Below are 16,011 nucleotides of genomic sequence, written 5' to 3' on the forward strand. Positions count from 1 at the left end.
AAACAATATACACACTCAATAGGGTATATACATCTAGAAGAAAAAGGAGAGAAGGGGGATGGGGGAGGATGGGGGAATGTGGGTGATAGACGAGAAGGTAGATTATAGGAGAGGATAGTCAGATATAACACATTTTCTTTTTTTACTTTTTACCAGGTGGTGGGATTGTGTAGTCTGTCCAGAACCATGGGACCAGGTGGTTGCTGGGTTTCTGGGGTGGGATATAGGCTTGGGGCCTTTTGGCCCCAGGGCCGGTGCTCTGTCCACTGTCCACTTGGCTCCCCACAACACATTTTTGAAGAAGGACAAATTTAAAGGAGAGAGAAAATATAATAGATGATAGTGAGAAGGAATTGGTGGTGGGAACTACAATCAGCAACAGCAACAGTGGAAAAATATGAAAGTAATCTCTATGATGGACCTATGATAAAGATTGTGATCCACCCAAGACTGAGCTGATTGTATCAGAACACAGACTGAAACACAATTTTTTCCTCTTTCTTTTACTTTATTTTTCATGATATTTTATATGTTTGTGTAAGAAGGGGTAATTATATTTTCTCTTAAACAAGAATATTTTAATAATGTTTAAATAAATTAAAGAAAATTAAAAAAAAATTGGCCCTGAAATGAATTGATTTGCTAAATGAAAAATGGCATGAAGTCAAGGCCCTCCTTCCACACCTGTTTCCATTAAGAGAGTATCTTCACATGGGAGAAATGGGTGTACTGGTTTGAGTGTTAAGTTCCCAAAGGGTCCTACATCAAAGCTTCCCCACTCTCAATTGGTAGCACCATTTCCTCCAAGGCTACCACTCCTCTTCTTTACATGTGCTTTTTTATATCTTCTTAGTGTATATGTGTCTCTATCACTAAAATATAAGCTCCTTGAGCACAGGTCCTATTTTTATTTTTGTCTTTGTATACCTGGCACTTAGTACAGTGCCTACTAGCAAGGAGTAGTGAAAGGAGTGCTGGTATTGGACTTAGGAAGACTTGGGTGCAAATCTTACTTCAGATACATGTGTCTATGTGTGACAGCACCCTAAAAAGCTCTCTAAGTCTAGACATAAATTTCTGACTTGCAGTTCTAGAGGGAGGGTTTTTTCCCAATAAAAATTCTCTATACCAGTGGGGAAAAAAAACCGATTTTATAGGAGGCAGGAGAAATACTTGAAAAGCCACATATGGAATTAGAAGACAAATGTTGAAAGAAGTGGCACATAGTAGGAAAGGTGTCAGAATCCAGAACAGAGAGTACAAAAGCTGACAGAGCTGAGAATTCAAATGAAACATAGCCTATGTGAAACTAGCTAACTAGAGACAACAAGCTCTGAAGTTAATAGGCAGTCCTGATATGACTGGAGGAAAGATGTGATTCTGGGAACTGATTAGAGAAAACAAAATCTATTGTTTGAAGAGCCTATTATATTTAAACATTTATACCTAGAGAGACAAAGAGCTTCTCAGAGATCTTAGAACAGACCTGAATTGATTTGCAAATCTCGGTTTTAAGGTAACTACTTTTCACTGAAACATTGAAATACTTCTTCCTTAATCAGAAAAAAAAAAGACTTGGAACATGTATGGCCTATGGTAGATTGATTTCTGTCACAGGGAAAAGGAGGGAGGAGAAAAATGTAAGATTCAAAACCTTGCAAAAAAATGATTGTCGAAAATTAGCATTCCATGAAATTGGAAAAATAAAACAATGTATTTATCAAGAAAACAAAACAAAACAAGGGAGCAACTAGGTGGTGCCGTGTGGCTAGATCATTGACCTGGGAGTCAGGGATACCTGAGTTTAAAACTGGCATCAGACACTTAATCATTGGCTATCTGTATGACTATAGGTAAGTCACTAAACCCCATTACCCTAAAGAATAATAATAATACTACTAATAAAACATTTATTAAATAATTACTATGAGAAAAGTTCTCTTTATTTCTGAAAAATAATATTCAGAGATTCTGAATTCTAAAGATCAAAGAACCATTTGGTATCACCTAATAAAATTATTTTATTCTGCAGATGTGGAAACTGAAGAAAATATTTCAAAATAATGATAGAATCTTGTTAATCAGAGGATTCTTCATAGATGCCTTATATATTGTAGTTCATACAGTATCAAAGTTTGATAACATGAAAATTATTGCATGAACCATAAAATATTATATAATTTTGAATATTTATTGCTTTCCTCAACACCATTGCTTTCATTGTTACTAAAACAATTCTATCAGAAAACTAGAATCCCTCTACAAAAACCCTGACAAATGCTCAGCAATTAACACATAAAGTGCAACATAATTCATGATAATCTATGCTTATTGATTGATTGAATAATACATTGGGATTCACTCATATCCAAAAAATCCATGATTATATTGTTAAATGTGTTATAAATTATTTTTTTCTAATCTTAGCTTAATATAAAGAGAAGTGGATCAGGCTTATGATTTAACTATCTAACAAGCTGCCTGGTTACTCAGATCATATTGCTATTTCCTAACTTCTGATTCAAGTGTTGGAAAAAATGATTTTTAATATAGAAACACTATCTCTAAATAGATGACCTCATTATCTCATTGAAAACTAATGCACAGACTTCTGGCCAAGATGGCAGAGAGAAGACAGGCACAGTTCTAAAGTCTCCTGATCTCTTCCCCATCTATCACATGAAACAAACCTCTTAAAAGAAATCTGACCCACAAAACCCAGAAAGAAAAGCCAGGAGAAAGAACATCTGCCTCAGGATTTGACTTTGGCAGCAGCTTTGGCTGAATTCAGGTCGTTGAATCTGGGCTCAGAGGGAGGATCAGCCCTGGATCAGCCAGATCAACAGCTGAATTGGAAACAGGAGTCTGAGGGCCCGAGAGCTGGACCTGATGGATCAGGGTGGGGCTGGACCTCAGGGGCATGAGTCAACGGGAGCTGAGGAGCTGGTGTTGGAGGTGTCCCCGGGGAGATCCCGGACAGGGCTGGGGGGAGAGTTCTGGAGCAGGAGAGCTGGGGAAACCATCCCTGAGCTCCTCTAGTCTGAGTCCCATTACAACTTAGACTTCTTCCCTAACAAACAAATGCAAACTACTTCTGCCTCAGGCCCAGGTGTGTGAGCAGAAGAACCTGCCCAACTGAGGAATGGGCTCAGGCCAGGGTAAAGCCCACCATTGATTGAAGGCAAAAGAATTCAATAGCTCCAACTCCTCCCTTCAAGCAAAGGGAGAAGGCCTCAACCAAGGTCACATGCACTCCACAGAAAGCAACCAGCACCTCCTACTGGCCAGCCAGGGAAACTGCACTCAGTGAGTAAAGCCTTTAGCAATCCCAAGGCCCTGAGAACCAGCCCCTCCCCAATTCAGGTCTTAGCAAAATGAAGGAGGGTCAATGGAAAGGTAGATCCATAGAAAAATTCTTGGAAGGGAAAGACCCTAACTCAGAGAGACCTGGAACCTCTGAGGAGAATACAATCTGGTCTTCAGCACAGAAAGACTTCCTGGAAGAAATAAGTAAGGAGCTTAAAAATTTGGGAGAGACAAGTAATACCTTGCAACAAGAAAAGAAAATCTTAGAAATTACAATTGGACAAATACAAAATGAGAATAAATCTCTCAGATCTTCAATTGGGCAAATGCAAAAAGAAATTAATTCTCTCAAAACCTCAATTGGTCAAATGGAAAGCTCTTTCAAAAGTAGAATTGACCAGTTGGAAAAGGAGTTGCAAAAGGTTAATGAATAAAACTCCTCCCCCAAAAAAAGAATGGAGTCTACAGAAACTAATGACTCCATGAGACAGCAAGAGTCAGTTAAACAAAATCAAAAAATAGAAAAATATAGAAGCAAATGTAAAATACCTCATCAACAAAACCACTGACCTCGAGAACAGATTGAGGAGGGGCAACCTGAAAATTATAGGACTTCCTGAAAACATTGAAGAGAAAAAAAGGCTGAACTTAATATTACAGGATCTAGTAATGGAAAACTGCCCTGATATCATGGAATCGGAGGGCAAAGTAGTTATTGAAAGATCCCCACCAGAAAAAGATCCTAAAATGAAAACACCAAGGAATGTTGTGGCCAAACTTCAGAACTCTCAGATAAAAGAGAAAATACTGCAAGCAGCCAGAAAGAAACAATTTAAATATCAAGGAGCCACAGTAAGGATCACACAGGACCTGGCTGCATCAACATTAAGGGATCGAAGGGCCTGGAATGAGATATTTCAAAGTGCAAGGGAACTTGGAATGCAGCCAAGAATCTACTTTCCCTCAAAGCTGAGCCTTCTCTTGCAGGGAAAAAGAAGGACATTTAATGAAATGGAAGAATTCCAAAAATTTCTGATGAAAAGACCAGAGCTAAATAGAAAATTTGGACATCAAACAGGAGGTTCAAGAGACACATGAAAAGGTTAAAAAAAGGGTGGCAGTAAAAGGAAAAAAAGTGCAATCCAGTAAGCTGAAACTGGCTATATCCCAGCAAGGGGGGAAAAAGATTCACATAAATCTTGAGAATTGTAACTCTAACCAAGAGAATATACCTAGCCAGAAATGATGGACATTCATGACCTATCCATGAGACTGCTATCTAAAGAGATGTAAATGGCTTTAACCCCACTTGGGAGAAAGACCCTAATAACTCTCAGGAATTTTGACTCTATTCCATAGAATATACTGAATTAGAAGGGACAGACACTCAGAATTTTCTATGACTCAGAATGATCTAAAAAACACTATCTCCTTAAAAAGGGGGACAGGAAAGAGACTGGAGGAGGGAGAGGAGTGAATGGGGTAAATCTCATTACACTAAGAGGTACAAAAAAACCTATGGTAATAGACAGGAAGAAGGGAGCAGAAGAGAAACACCTGAAACTTCTTCTCATCAGACTTGGCTTAAAGTTAACCTACATATCCTCAGTTAATTTATAAAAACATCTAACCTTTCAAGCATTAAAAGAGGGAAAAGGGGAGGGGGTAAGGAGAAAGGGAAGGGGAGTGGGGGAAAAAGGGGAAATAACAAAAGGAAGGCAAGGGAAAAGGGAAATAAGGAAAGGAAGAAAGGGAAGGGTGTGATATAGGAGGGCAAACACACTGAAGAGGGTGGTATGCAGAAAGAAAACACTGGGGAATATGGATAAAGGGGGGCAGAAAGTGGGAAAATACAAATGGCGAGAAGATAGCACGGGGGGCAATAAAGAATTAGTAATCATAACCTTGAATGTGAATGGGATGAACTCTCCCTTAAAATGTAATTGAATAGCAGAGTGGATTAAAAACCAGAATTCTACAATATGCTGCTTAAGAAACTCATTTGAAGCAGAGAGATACATATAGAGTAAAGGTAAAAGGTTGGAGCAAAATATATTTTACTTCAGCTGAAGTAAAAAAAAGCAGGGGTAGCAATCCTTATCTCAGACAAAGCAGCAGCAAAAATAGATAGCATTAAAAGAGATAAGGAAGGAAACTTTATCCTCCTAAAAGGTACCATAGACAATAAAGTCATTTCAATATTGAATATATATGCACCCAGTGGGACAGCACCCAATTCTTAGAGGAGAAGGTGGAAGAACTACAGGAAGACATATACAACAAAACTGTACTAGTAGGAGACCTCAACCTCCCACTATCAGATATTTACAAAAATATAAGTTGCCCAGGTTAAATGAAGAAGAGATTAAATACCTAAACAACTCTATCTCAGAAAAAGAAATTCAAGAAGCCATTATTGAACTCCTTAAAAAAAATCTCCAGGGCCTGATGGATTCACAAGTGAATTCTACCAAACATTTAAGGAACAATTGGTACCAATTATATATAAATATATAAACTCTTTGGAAAAATAGGGAAAGATGGAACTCTGCTTAACTCTTTCTATGAAACCAATATGGTACTGTGACCTAAACCAGGAAGAGTTAAAACAGAGAAAGAAAATTATAGACCTATTTCCCTGATGGATATAGATGCAAAAATCCTAAATAAAATCTTAGCAAAATAGTTACAACAAGTTATCCCTAGGATAATAGCTTATGATCAAGTAGGATTTATTTCAGGAATGCAGGGTTGGTTCAATATTAGGAAAACTGGTAGTATACTCAGTTATATCCACAACAAACCCATCAGAAACTATATGATCATATCAATAGTTACTGAAAAAGCTTTAGACAAAATACAGCATCAATTCCTATTAAAAACACTAGAGAATATAGGAATACATGGACTGTTCCTTAAAATAATTAGCAGTATCTATTTGAAACCATAAACAAGCATTATAGTCAATGGGTCGAGGCTAGAGGTATTCCCAATAAGATCAGGGGTGAAACAAGGGCACCCATTATCACCACTACTATTCAATATTGTATTAGAAATGTTAGCATCAGCAATTAGAGAAGAAATTGAAGGAATTAGAATTGGGAAGGAAGAGACAAAACTCTCACTCTTTGCAGATGATATGATGGTCTACCTAGTGAATCCCAAGAAATCATCCAAAAAACTACTGGAAACAATTAGCAATTTTAGCAGAGTTGCAGGTTATAAATAAACCCTCATAAATCCTCAACTTTTCTTTATATGTCTAGCAAGATACAGCAGGAAGAGCTAGAAAGAGAAATCCCATTCAAAGTAACCTCAGACAATATAAAATACTTGGGAGTCTATTTGCCAAGAGAGAGACTCAGAATCTTTTTGAAAACAATTATGAGACGCTTCTCACACAAATTAAATCAGATTTAAATAACTGGGCAAATATCAACTGCTCATGGATAAGTAGAGCTAATATAATAAAAATTACAATTCTACCAAAACTAAACTGTTTAGTGCCCTACCAATCAAAATTCCAAAAAATTACTTTAATGATTTAGAAAAAATTGTAAGTAAATTCATATGGAGAAATAAAAAGTCAAGAATTGCCAGGAGCTTTATGAAAAAAAAAGTGTAAAAGAAGGTGGCTTAGCCCTACCTGATCTAAAATAATATTATAAAGCATCAGTCATCAAAACTGTTTGGTATTGGCTAAGAAATAGAGTGGTTGACCAGTAGAATAGACTGGGTGTAAAAGCAGGATATGATTACAGTAATCTGCTGTTTGATATACCCAAAGAGTCCAGCCATTGGGATAAAAACCCCCTCTTTGATAAAAACTGTTGGGATAATTGGAAGTTAGTATGGAAGAAACTAAGATTAGACCAACACATCACACCCTTTACCAAGATAAGATCCAAATGGGTACAGGACTGAGACATAAAAAACAAGGATTTAGTTTACCTGTCAGATCTATGGAAAGGGGAGCAGTTTATGACTAAGGAAGATTTGGAGAACATCACCAAAAACCAATCAGATGATTTCGATTACATTAAATTAAAAAGCTTTTGCACATATAAAACCAATGTAACCAACATCAAAAGAAATATAGTAAATTGGGAAACAATCTTTACAACTAATGATTCTGACAAAGCACTGATTTCTAAAATATACAGAGAACTGAGTCATATTTTTAAAACAAAAAGACATTCCCCAATTGACAAATGGTCAAAAGTTATGCAAAGGCAATTTACAGATGAGGAGATCATAGCAATCCATAGCCATATGAATAATGCTCTAAATCATTAATTATTAGAGAAATGCAAATTAAAGCTTCTCTGAGGTACCACCTCACACTGCTTAGATTGGCCAATATGACCAGGAAGGATAATTGTTGGAAAGAATGTGGGAAATCTGGGACTCTATTACTCTGTTGGTGGAGCTGTGACCTCATCCACCCCCTCTGGAGAGCTATTTGGAACTATGTCCAAAGGGCAACAAAAATGTGCACACCCTTTGACCCAGCAATACCACTACTGGGTGTATACCCTGAAGAGATGATGAAAAAGGGTAAAAACATTACTTGTACAAAAATATTTATAGCAGCCCTGTTTGTGGTGGCAAAGAATTGGAAATCAAGTAAATGTCCATCAATTGGAGAATGGCTTAGTAAACTGTGATATATGTATGTCATGGAACACTATTGTTCTATTCAAAACCAGGAGGGACCGGATTTCAGGGAAGCCTGGAGGGATTTGCATGAACTGATGCTGAGTGAGATGAGCAGAACCAGAAAAACACTGTACACCCTAACAGCAACATGGGAGTGATGTTCAACCTTCAAGGACTCACTCATTCCATTAGTGCAACATTCAGGAATAATTTTGGGCTATCTGCAATGGAAAGTGCCAGCTGTATCCAGATAAGGAGCTGTGGAGCTTGAATAAAGTTCAAGGACTATTCCCTTTAATTTAGAAAAAAACAGATATCTTATTATTTGATCTTGTCACCTCTTAGACTTCTCTTCTCTTCTTTAAGGATATGATTTCTCTCTCATCACATCCAATTTGGATCAAGGTACAACATGGAAACAAAGTAAAGACTGACAGAGTGCTTTCTGTGGGGGTGGGGTGGGGGGTGTGAAGCAAGATGGGGGAAAATTGTAAAACTCAAATATCTTTAATAAAATTTAATTAAAAAAGAAAACTAATGCAAAGATTAAAAATATCATTTTAAAAATGTTCTTATATTTTTAACTAACTGCAGGCAGATCCTGAAGAGGACTGATTTAAAAGAAATTCTATATTCAATGGTACTAGATATTTAAATGGTTTGCCAAATTAAAAAAAAAGAAGTCTTGTAGGTTTTGCTAACTCTAGTATAGAAAACAAGCAAAAAAAAATTAAAATCCTCAATATCTTTATTGGTAACTGTCAAGGAATACACCTTCTTAGAATATCACTTCTATTCACAAAAAGACAGCAGGATGCTGGGCTAAATATAACAGCCTTGATGTCAGAAAATCTAGGTTAGTATGATTATATAGTTATATAGCTGTTACATTTAAGGAAAAGAGGGAGGAGGGAGTCAGTCTGTTCTGATTATCTCTGAAAGACTAAATTCTCATACTTTTGTGAAACATAGAGTCAAAGTTATTCAATTGCTTCAAAAGTGTTAAAAGCAAAACAAAACAAAACATAGTATGGTTATTTTATAAATTATACTTCTGTTGCTTTTATGATTTTACTTTGCACTTTAAAATCATCTTTTGTGTTCACTTACACATAGTTTGATAATATTTTAGCAAAAATATCTTTAACTATCAAAGAATATTTCAAAACACTGGATGTTACTCTCACAGACTTCTCTTTAAACAAATAACAGTGAGAAAAAAATCAGTTAAATCAACTTCAGTTGTCAAAGAATAACAGAATACTGTTTAATTACTTTCCATGCAGTCTTTGTCATGTAAATTGAATAGTGAGAACTCACAAAATATTTGTTTTAAATTTGATTTATCATTTTCATGTTACAACTTTAAATTATGGCTCAGGTGGTCAATTGAATACTAAACTGAATTTGGGTAGAAATGGATTTTTGTTAATTAACTTGGTATTTTCAGTTTTCTCCTTACATCATTAGTAGCATCAATATTCAACTACTGCTTAATGTAGTAAAAAAAAACAACTAAAGATGCACATTCCTTTGGGAATAACTAAATAAATTCTGTTATATAAATTAAATGAATTTACAATAAGGAAAAAATGAAAATAGAAAAACTTGAGAAGACTTAAAATGACATGTACAATGACTCCAACAACTTACAAACTCTGATAATTACTACAAATTAAATGCCATTTACTTACAATATCTAAACTTATTCCTAGAGAAAAGTTGAGAAAATGTGCCTCTTTCCATTACTTTAAGAAATGCTGTGTCATGGATATATAGCATATTTCATGTGCTATGAGATACAGTTTATGACTTATTTGCTCTTGCTAAAATACCATTTTCCTCTCTATCTCTTAAAAATCATAATCTCAATATTGATTAACTGGATATGGACAGGATGAGAGATTTACCTGAAAATAACATTGATATAAAATATCAATAAATAAAATATTTATGAATGAAAACAATTGGAGTAAACTTATGTTTTTCTCTACTTATGTTTCTATTAATAACATTAATAAGTCACTAGGAATATGGGTCCTAATCAAACTGGCAATATATTTTTTTTTATTTCCTAATAGCAGAAGAGACAAAGGGATCCTCTGATGATGGATGTTAAGTATGGTAGCTCCATAGATAACTGTTAGGGAGGAAGTTCAAGAACATTCTCTCATTTTTCCACCGTTTTATTTTCTTCCCTTTTTATATATCAAAAATGAAAGAAAGCACTTAAAACACTTTACAAACTTAAAAGAGAAATGTGTATTTCAACTATAATATTTTTAAATTATTCCCATAATTCTAAGTTTTCATTCAATTTTTGCATGTTTATTTATTTTTTGATCTGTTCCCGTTCAGCTACCTCTAAAGCTGAGAAGCACACCTGTTTTCCTAAATCACAATCATAACTGAGAAATATGTGTAACTGCAAACAGAAAAGTAGAAAAATAAAAGAGTCAAAGAATCTGTTGTGGAGTCAAAGCATGGAGTCAAATTCTACCTCTACTACCTACTATTGTATAAATTTCATAAGATTCATTACCTTTATCTATAAGAGAGAGAGAGCTAATTTAGCTTATCTCTAAGGTCTATTTGTTTTTAGAACTGCATATTATGAGAGAGGAGCATGAATGAATTCTACAAAGTAAGGAGGAGAGTCAGGAATTTACTGAATGTAAAGCATTTGTTCCTTGAATTTATGACACAGCTAGACACAACAAGAAGCCAGGAAGGGAATATCCTCTGAATATGAAGGCCAATATTGGGAATCTTGGTCCATGGTAAAGAATTGGATGGGGTCCTGCACAATGGATGTAATTTAAGCTTGCAGAGAATGAATTTTCTTAAAGGTCAGCTGGTACTAGCTGTAGCCAGAAGACTTTAATGAAAGCTTCTCTCTATTTACTCAAAGGAACCATATTTTATCCTTGGCACTTATGAGCCTTCCATAATTTAAGTCTTTTGTATGAAGAAAGAAATAAAATGCTGTTGTATTTCCTATTTTTGTTTTTTCCATTGAGTATCTTGAAGGAATTGAGTATCTTGAAGGAATACTTTCATCAACATTTTGGGGACATGTGAGCCATACCTAAGCAATATTTTATGTTCCTCACAAATGCATTCTAGCAGGGACATAATGAGAAGTAGTGACCAAGAGTTACCTGATGCCTTTTGTTAGGTTTAAGCCTCCCCAAGGAGGATTCAGGTTTGTGTGAGTCTAGGGATACATACTTTGTTAGGGGGCAGCTAAATTTATTGTAATATCTATGCCCTATCTATATCCATCTATCTATCTATCTATCTATCTATCTATCTATCTATCTATCTATACCTCATACATTCTATATATTATACATATGTCATATAGGCAAAATGTGCACATATATACATATATAAATATGATTGTATTTATGTTATATAGATTTCTTACACATATAAACATATATGTATGTATTATTTCATATCCAATGTTTTTCATATTTGAAAAAAATGAGGAAAGAGAATATTTTTCTTCCAAACATGTTTCCATAGTCTTTATTTATATACATAGAACAAAACCATTACTATCCCAACAATCAGGCAAGCTTGTGAGCCACCTACCCCCCCAAATCCATAGCCATTGGACTCAGCCAGTGGTGTCAGGAAGAAAAAATCAGTCTTGGTATTTAGCATTGACAGGGAGGGATATATAGGTGAAAATGATATTTTAAAACATAAGGAAAGAACTGAACAAGTATCTTTGAGAAGCACGTAAAAACAAGGGTTTCCATTAAATACAAGCTTCTAAAATATGAAAATCTTTATGAAGATGCCCATTATATATTAATGAGACCTTAAAGTAATACTTAAGCGCTATCTTATTTTTAGTAGCCTATTAATAGTATTTATTTTTAATATCATATAGGCCCTTGCCCTTGTTCCATAACTAGCTATGGATGTTATGAAAATGAAGATAACAATTTATTCCTTTTCCCATTGAAATAGGAGAGGAGAATTTACATTGCTAGATATTCTGTATAACTGAACATTGGCTTTTTGTTTGAGGTGAGACCAGTTTTTGGGTCCCAATTTGAGAAATTCCAATAGTCACCTTGAGTAGCTGAAGACTCTTCACAAAACTATAAGACTAATACCCATTACCATGGTTACGTTTACAGTATATACATGATAGGATCACAAGGTTTGAGGTGTTATTTGTTAGCTGATTTAATGGTGGTAAAACAGGTTGAATTCCTGGCCCTAGAAACTGAAGCCTTATAAATTCAAAGCAGGGATGGCCACAACCTTACTTCCTGAGAGGCAGGAATAATTCTAACTTTAAAGGGATGGTGAGGTCATTTAACATCTTTGACCCTTTCATTCTTTGGATTGTTCCCTGCCCCTGCTCACAAATGCTAATTTATGCCAATCCAGGGTGGTGGATTGTGTTCTGTTAGGAGTGGAGTGCAAGCACAAATCCCATCAGCAGAGGATAGCAAATTTGGTCACAGCTGGGCTGGTTTTCTGCTGGTTAGAACCAACTTGTGATGACCAGTGGCATCCAGCTGCTGTACACGATGGCATGTAGACTTCAGCACCAAGGTGGTCCATGGACATTGCTGGATTTAGGAATAGCCACCAGCCATCTGACTAGTAGCTGCATTGCTGCCCATTCCTTTCCAGGTTCAGAAGGTGAAGAAAGCACTCACCCCATAGGCGATCATCACTATGCATGCAAAGAAAGAAGCAGCAGCCCTTTTGTCGAATATATAGGAACCAGCTATTGATGTTTTTTGAACTGCAACTGCGGAGGTGATGAATCCAGTAATGTAGAGAACTGTAGCACTTACATTAAATATCATTAGCACCAAAGGCCAGGGTACCATATAGAGTTTCAAATGTAGTTGCCACAGGTAGATGATGAAGAAGATGATTGTCACCAGCCAGGCAAAGACTGCTACAAACATCACCCAACCATAGATTGAGTATTAGTGATAAGGTGTGTCTGCAATCAGGGCCCAGGTCAGCAAACCCACCACGATCTCCAGCACCATCAGGGCGCCGAGGTCCGGCCACAGAGTGCCCAGCGGCGGCAGCGAGGAGCGGACGCCGGCCTGCGCCGGGGTGCTGGTCTGGGTGCTGACTTTGGATGGAAAGTCGGCCATGGGTCCGGCTGCCCTGCAGCCCCCAAGCCCGGGGCGGAGAATGCGGGGAGCGAGGCTCGGCCTGCGCCCCGGGCTGCGCGTCCTGGCCAGGCAGCGCTCTGAAGCAGGGCTCTCCCGGAGGGACTGGCCCGCTCCGCGCTCGTCCCCCGGGGCCGGAAAGAGAATATTTTTATATTTACATCCTTGGTTCCAACAACAACAGTGTTTTGTACATAAAAGTTATTTCATTAAACCCTGGTTCATTGGCTATCCAACTTTTCTTTCATTTAAATTTATATAGCACATTGTGGCAAAAACTTTCTGAATGATTTATTTTAGTACTTGCATTTTTCAAACACAATAATCTAAATCAGGTGGATGATGACCAAGTATCCTATGATTATTTTTGGTATTTTTCTGAAATTATTCTTCATTTTAATTCTTTTTCCCATAATTGTGTCACAAGAGTTGGATTGTCTTTATCAGAAAATGTCTGGAGTAGTTATGGACAATTTGAATTAAAATAAAGTGCTTATTAATTGTAAGGAAGGAATATATAAGTGCTGTAATATGGTGAGCACTTAAATTGATGATTGGCAATGTATAAATATGAGAGATAATAAGGTAAAAATGAATATTCATGGTTCCAGCATGATTAAAGTATTATGGAAATAACCCTGGATTTGGAATTAGAGAAACTAGTTTGAATGCCAGGACTTTGATTTAATATCTGAATGACCACAGAAGAGGTACTTCATTCAGAGTAGCAGTTCTTAACTTTTTGTGTCATAGACCTTTTTGGAAAGTTGGTAAATTCTATGGACTCCTCAGTATAATGTTAGAAAATGCTAAGCTAAATTGCAGATTAACAAAAAAATAATTTTTCTCCACTTACTCAAGTTCACAGACCTCCTATCATCTATCCAAAAAATCCTACAAGAATGAGAATATTTGGTCTTGACAGAGCTAGATGAAATTGTATTCCAGAAGACTTGAGTTTGAATAGTAGTGCTCAATGGTCTCATTAGTTGTGGAACTTGCGCAAGTCACATTTGCCTTTTTAATCCTCCATCTCTTTACTGTAAAAATAGGGAGGTTGGAGTTAATCAACTCTAAATTATCTTACAACTTTAAATCTCTGATCCTATCACTTAATAAATTTTTAGTTTCCTCTTTTTTGAATAAGAAGGATCTAGATGAAAGAATTTTGAACATTCCTTTCAGATCTATCATGTGAAATAATTCATTGAATATAGCCAAATAATCACAAACTACCAAGTCTGAAAATCATGAAGCTAGCATCTATTGTTAACTGGAAGCTTAAGATGAGTCTTACAAAAATAATTATTATTCCTTTTTTTTAAAAACTAAGGTTTTTGAAATGGAAAGGAATCCAATGTATTTACTTAATGTAAAAAAAAATTGTCCACTAATTTCACTTTAAATAACAACATTTTATAAAAGATAGCAAAATTACGTAGTAAGATAATGGTATATATTTTTTCTAAATTGAATGTAATAGTTTTTAGTCTTTGTTCAAAATCCATAATTCTTTCTCTGGATACAGATGGTATTCTCTATTGCAGATAGTCCAAAATTGTCCATGGTTGTTGCACTGATGGAATTGAGCAAGTCCATCAATGTTGATCATCCCTCCCATGTTGCTGTTATGGTGTACGATGTTTTTTTCTGGTTCTGCTCATCTCACTCAACATCAGTTCATGAAAATCCTTCCAAACTTCCCTGAATTCCCATACCTCCTGGTTTGTAAGAGAATAATAGTGTTCCATGACATACAAATACCACAGTTTCTTAAGCCATTCCCCAACTGAAGGACATTCATTTAATTTCTAATTCTTTTCCACCACAAACAGGGTTGCTGTGAATATTTTTGTACAAGTGACATTTTACCCTTTTTTCATAATCTCTTCAGGGTACAGACCCAGTAGTGGTATTGCTAGATCAAAGGGTATGCACATTTTTGTTGTCTTTTGAGCATAATTCCAAATTGCTCTTCAGAAAGGTTGGATGAATTCACAGTTCCACTAACAATATATTTCCCATAGATTTCCCACATCCCTTCCAATATTGATCATTGTCCTTTCTGATCATATTGGCCAGTCTGAGAGGTGTGAGGTGGTATCTCAGACATGCTTTAATTTGCATTTCTCTAATAAGTAATGATTTAGAGCAATTTTTCAAATGACTATGGATTGCTTTGATTTCTCAGCTGTAAATTACTTATACTTTACTTTTCTTCCTTAAGGATATGATTTCTCTCTCATCACATTTAATTGAGATCAATGTATACCATGGAAACAGTGTAAAGACTAACAGAATGGCTTGTTTGGGAGGTGGGGGTGGGAAGCAAGAATAGGGGGAAAATTGTAAAACTCAAAAAGTAAATAAAATCTTTCCAAAAAAACCAAAAACAAAAGATAAATAACAACATTTTAGATTTGCTAAGAAGTAGCAGGTTTCTAATTTCTTTAGTTTTATGTGTAGTTTTATAGTCCTATTAATCTATTTTTTGTTAAAATGTGAAAAGGAGGGGCAGCTAGGTGGCATTGTGGATAAAGCATTGGCCTTGGAGTCAGGAGTACCTGGGTTCAAATCCGACCTCAGACACTTAATAATTACCTAGATGTTTGGCCTTGGGCAAGCCACTTAACACCATTTGCCTTACAAAATTCTAAAAAAAATGAGAAAAGGAAAATAGTTCAGGTCCTGTGACTGAGGGTAAAATGAGTAATAAGAGGGATGACACACTTAAATTCAAGTGGGAATCCTACTACCCCATAATAAAGACATTGCAGAAGCAAAAAATATGAATAGTTTTATTGCCCTTTGGGAATACTTCCAAATGGCTTTCCAAAATATTTGGACAAGTTCATGAATACACCAACAATGTATTACTATCCCA

At 35.9% G+C, this 16,011-nt stretch overlaps 1 pseudogene; it reads right to left on the reverse strand.

The window, feature by feature from the left end:
* Nucleotides 1-12,121: 12,121 nt before the first annotated feature.
* On the reverse strand, nucleotides 12,122-13,146 carry LOC141502847 (plasmolipin-like; annotated as a pseudogene).
* Nucleotides 13,147-16,011: the final 2,865 nt, after the last annotated feature.

This window comes from Macrotis lagotis, chromosome X (genome assembly GCF_037893015.1).
Source record: "Macrotis lagotis isolate mMagLag1 chromosome X, bilby.v1.9.chrom.fasta, whole genome shotgun sequence".
Taxonomy (NCBI): Eukaryota; Metazoa; Chordata; class Mammalia; order Peramelemorphia; family Peramelidae; genus Macrotis; species Macrotis lagotis.